Source organism: Myxine glutinosa, chromosome 1 (genome assembly GCF_964187855.1).
Source record: "Myxine glutinosa chromosome 1, kmMyxGlut1.1, whole genome shotgun sequence".
NCBI classification, from domain to species: Eukaryota; Metazoa; Chordata; class Myxini; order Myxiniformes; family Myxinidae; genus Myxine; species Myxine glutinosa.
The window spans coordinates 121,581,374-121,587,373 of record NC_136261.1 but is presented as its reverse complement, the minus strand read 5'-3'; positions in this window follow the sequence as shown (position 1 = coordinate 121,587,373).

Below are 6,000 nucleotides of genomic sequence, written 5' to 3'. Positions count from 1 at the left end.
CAGTTTGTAAATAGTCATCACAGTTTGTGAATAATCATCACAGTTTGTGAATAGTCATCACAGTTTGTGAATAGTCATCACAGTTTGAATAATCATCACAGTTTGTGAATAGTCATCACAGTTTGTGAATAGTCATCACAGTTTGAATAGTCATCACAGTTTGTAAATAGTCATCACAGTTTGTGAATAATCATCACAGTTTGTAAAGTCATCACAGTTTGTAAATAGTCATCACAGTTTGTGAATAGTCATCACAGTTTGTAAATAGTCATCACAGTTTGTAAATAGTAATCACAGTTTGTGAATAGTCATCACAGTTTGTGAATAGTCATCACAGTTTGTAAATAGTCATCACAGTTTGTGAATATAATCATCACAGTTTGATAGTCATCACAGTTTGATAGTCATCACTCATCACAGTCTGATAGTCATCACAGTTTGATAGTCATCACAGTCTGATAGTCATCACAGTTTGATAGTCATCACAGTCTGATAGTCATCACAGTTTGATAGTCATCACAGTCTGATAGTCATCACAGGTTGTGAATAATCATCACAGTTTGTGAATAGTCATCACAGTTTGAATAGTCATCACAGTTTGTGAATAATCATCACAGTTTGTGAATAGTCATCACAGTTTGTGAATAGTCATCACAGTTTGTGAATAATCATCACAGCTTGTGAATAGTCATCACAGTTTGAATAATCATCACAGTTTGTAAATAGTCATCACAGTTTGTGAATAATCATCACAGTTTGTGAATAGTCATCACAGTTTGTGAATAGTCATCACAGTTTGAATAATCATCACAGTTTGTGAATAGTCATCACAGTTTGAATAATCATCACAGTTTGTAAATAGTCATCACAGTTTGTGAATAATCATCACAGTTTGTGAATAGTCATCACAGTTTGTGAATAGTCATCACAGTTTGTGAATAGTCATCACAGTTTGTAAATAGTCATCACAGTTTGTAAATAGTCATCACAGTTTGTGAATAGTCATCACAGTTTGTGAATAATCATCACAGTTTGTGAATAGTCATCACAGTTTGTGAATAGTCATCACAGTTTGTAAATAGTCATCACAGTTTGTGAATAATCATCACAGTTTGATAGTCATCACAGTTTGATAGTCATCACAGTCTGATAGTCATCACAGTTTGATAGTCATCACAGTCTGATAGTCATCACAGTCTGATAGTCATCACAGTCTCACAGTCATCACAGTTTCAATAGTCATCACAGTCTGATAGTCATCACAGTTTGATAGTCATCACAGTCTGATAGTCATCACAGTTTGATAGTCATCACAGTCTGATAGTCAGCACAGTTTGATAGCCATCACAGTTTGATAGTCATCACAGTCTGATAGTCATCATAGTTTGATAGTCATCACAGTCTGATAGTCATCACAGTTTGAAAGTCATCACAGTCTCATAGTCATCACAGTCTGATAGTCATCACAGTTTGAATAGTCATCACAGTCTGTGAATAGTCGTCACAGTCTGTGAATAGTCACCAAAATATGTGAATAGTCGTCACAATATGGGAATAGTCATCACAGTCTGTGAATAGTCGTCACAGTTTGTGAATAGTCACCACAATATGTGAATAGCCGTCACAGTATGTGAATAGTCGTCACAATATGTGAATAGTCATTGCAGTATGTGAATAATCGTCACAGTCTGTGAATAGTCGTCACAATATGTGAATAGCCGTCACAGTCTGTGAATAATCGTCACAGTCTGTGAATAGTCGTCACAATATGTGAATAGTCGTCACAGTCTGTGAATAGTCGTCACAGCATGTGAATCGTCGTCACAGTATGTGAATAGTAGTCACAATATGTGAATAGTCGTCACAGTCTGTGAATAGTCGTCACAGTATGTGAATAGTCACCACAATATGTGAATAGTCGTCACAATATGGGAGTAGTCATCACAGTCTGTGAATAGTCGTCACAGTCTGTGAATAATCGTCACAGTCTGTGAATAGTCGTCACAATATGTGAATAGTCGTCACAGTATGTGAATAGTCGTCACAGCATGTGAATAGTCGTCACAGTATGTGAATAGTCGTCACAATATGTGAATAGTCGTCACAGTTTGTGAATAGTCATCACAGTATGGGAATAATCATCACAGTCTGTAAATAGTCGTCACAATATGGGAATCGTCGTCACAGTATGTGAATAGTAGTCACAATATGTGAATAGTCGTCACAGTTTGTGAATAGTCGTCACAATATGTGAATAGTCATCACAGTATGGGAATAGTAATCACAGTCTGTGAATAGTCGTCGCAGTCTGTGAATAATCGTCACAGTCTGTGAATAGTCGTCACAGTCTGTGAATAGTCACCACAATATGTGAATAGTCGTCACAATATGGGAATAGTCATCACAGTCTGTGAATAGTCGTCACAGTCTGTGAATAATCGTCACAGTCTGTGAATAGTCGTCACAATATGTGAATAGTCGTTACAGTATGTGAATAGTCGTCACAGCATGTGAATAGTCGTCACAGTATGTGAATAGTCGTCACAATCTGTGAATAGTCGTCACAGTCTGTGAATAGTCGTCACAATATGTGAATAGTCGTCACAATATGTGAATAGTCGTCACAGCATGTGAATAGTCATCACAGTATGTGAATAATCGTCACAGTATGTGAATAGTCGTCACAGCATGTGAATAGTCGTCACAATATGTGAATAGTCGTCAAAGTATGTGGATAATCGTCACAGTATGTGAATAGTCGTCATGATATGTGAATAATCGTCACAGCATGTGAATAGTCGTCACAATATGTGAATAGTCATCACAGTCTGTGAATAGTCGTCACAGTATGTGAATAGTCGTCACAGCATGTGAATAGTCGTCACAATATGTGAATAGTCATCAAAGTATGTGGATAATCGTCACAGTATGTGAATAGTCGTCATGATATGTGAATAATCGTCACAGCATGTGAATAGTCGTCACAATATGTGAATAGTCATCACAGTATGTGAATAGTCGTCACAGTATGTGAATAGTCGTCACGGTATGTGAATAATCGTCACAGCATGTGAATAGTCGTCAGAATATGTGAATAGTCATCACAGTATGTGAATAATCGTCACAGTCTGTGAATAATCGTCACAGTCTGTGAATAGTCATCACAATATGTGAATAGTCGTCACAATATGTGAATAGTCGTCACAGCATGTGAATAGTCATCACAGTATGTGAATAATCGTCACAGTATGTGAATAGTCGTCACAGCATGTGAATATTCATCACAGTATGTGAATAATCGTCACAGCCTGTGAATAGTCGTCACAATATGTGGATAGTCGTCACAGTTTATGAATAGTCGTCACAATATGTGAATAGTCATCACAGTATGGGAATAGTCATCACAGTCTGTGTATAGTCGTCACAGTCTGTGAATAATCGTCACAGTCTCTGAATACCGGGCTTTCCAGTTGGCATCGGTTCACCGAGTTTCTGTTCAAATGTGATAAACACTTTCCCTCCGATCAAAAGGAAACTCAAACCACACTTGTTTTGTCTTGCTCCGATGTGGAAGTAAAAATCTGAACTACAAACATGTACAATGTCCATGTTCGAGGTCCTGAATGACATTTTCTTCATTCTCCTTTACCACATGCTGCCAAATTGGAAGTGCATATCACAACTAAAATGGCTGATATTCTGGAGAAGACTTCACCGAGACAGGAGTCGGATGACAATTCAAAGGACACAGGTAAGGAATCCAGGGAAAATGACTCCATAATGATGATCACTTTTATGGGAGCTCGGTTAACATCAGTGACAATGACTAATTTGTGGATTGGTCACAAGTTCTCACCTGATTTATCAACATTTGTACAATTCAAAATAAATGTTATCACAATCTGTGATGTAAAGTGGAGTTAGTGCATTTGATTATTGTCAGTAACAAGTATTTAAACAGTTTCCAGTGATAAGAGGAAATTCATTGTTGTTTTGTATATTATCAGCAGAAACAGCAACAGTGAATTTGTGCAAATATCCCAATAGCACGTGATATTTGAAGACCCCCCCCCCCTCTCGAAAATGTCACGTATTTTGGACTATTAATGTAAATCTTCAAATTAAATGATTTTCCGATTTATGTGGATTACAACATGACAAGTCAGTGGAAAACACTGTACATAAGGTAAAAACGTTATTCCAATTTAAATTACCATAACTGTTATTGTTAATTGACAATTAGACTTCAAATCAAAAACTCTACATGTTTAGCTCACCTGGAATGTACTTCCGGGGTGCTTATGCGATGGCGTCCGTCCGTCCGTCAGTCCGTCCGTAAACACTTGAAACTTCTTCTCCAAAACCGCTGATGGGATTGTGACCAAATTTGGCACAAATGGTATTTGTTGTGTTGTGACTAAACGAGGTCCGAGGGGGTCACCAGGGGTCAAAGAGGATCCAGGTTTGACACCCTCCCCCCCCCCCCCCCCCCCGCCAAGATATGAATTTGCTTTTTTCACAGAAACTACACACAATATTTAAATGTAACTTGACCACAACCTTCATCACAAGAGTTTGTTCACGGGATTAAGAAAATCGAGGTCTGAAGGGGTCTATGGGCGGGGGGGGGGGGGGGGGGGGGAGGGCCCAGGTTTGACCCCCCCCCCCTCCCCAATATATGAATTTGCTTTTTTCACAGAAACTACACACACAATTTCGATGAAACTTTACCACAACCTTCATCACCCATGATGTACCAATGTTTATTCAAAGCATTAGAAAAATTGGGGTTTTAGGAGGTATACAGGTTTGGGGGAGGGGTTGCCCCCAAAATAGGTATTTTTTTGTTTGTTTGTCGAAAGTCTTATGATTATGTGATTCTACATGCTGCCCTGTCTTCTAGCAACCATTGATATTGGTTTTTAAAATGTGCAATACCTTTAGTCAGTGCAGTTTACTGTTTATTCTACCAGGTGAGCACCAGGGGTATTGCCCCTATGTTTTGTTTATAGAGTCGACCCTCAAAGATGACCAAGAACCCAGGAAGGAGGAGGACAAAACAGAACAAAAACTAGAGTTCACAGAACACCTTACCCCACGCAGTCTTAATAAAAGGGACATGCGAAGGGCCTTTTAAACTTTTCCTGTGCGTTTCCGAGCATGAACCATGTTCATTTTGTCCGTGAACCTTGCATAACAGGTGTGAAGGTAACTACACAGCACTATGCGCCACCATATTTGTCAGAATGCAGAATCGCACACAAACAGTTAGTCTGCCCTCAAGGCATGATGGTGTGAATTCTGATTCTCAGTTTTTTTCATAGTTTCTCTGCCCTCAGGGCATATGCATATTTTCCCAAATACTGCTAAACAGAAGGGGTTTGAAAGTGCCAGGAAAGGGATTTGTGTTCTAGTGTTCAAGTACATAATTCAATTGAAATAAAATGAAGATGTCAGAAGTTGTAGAAAAAAGAAAATTTGACAAATTTACCATCATCAGTAAGTCAGTCTTTTACACCACCTTATTCAACGCATTACATTAGTTCTTCGTGCCTGTTGTTTGTGTCCTTTATGACGTCCTTAAAAACAGTAAGTTTCCTGTTTGGAGTTATTTTAAGTTTTGTTTGACTGCCATACAGGAAGACAGAGTAAATTATTTTTATCACACTCCTCTCTGCACATCGGGACGCATTCAGAGCCAAAGTAGTGCTAAACTACAGGTTTATTTTCCAATTAATGTTCCGATTTGCATTCAAAATATAACATTCAATTGGGATTAAGTTGTTCCTCGATCATAAGCTCGTGTTTCTAGACAGACAGAAGTGACCCGATTGCCTAACCCCGCTTTTCGCTTTGCGTGCGTGGGGTAATAACAGTGGAAATACAGAGGATGGGGTGGGAAGGAGGAGAGTGATACACACAATGCGTCCTTACCATATACTGTTCTATGATGGCCACTCACTGCCTCCTCAATGCATATAATACATACAACCTATGATT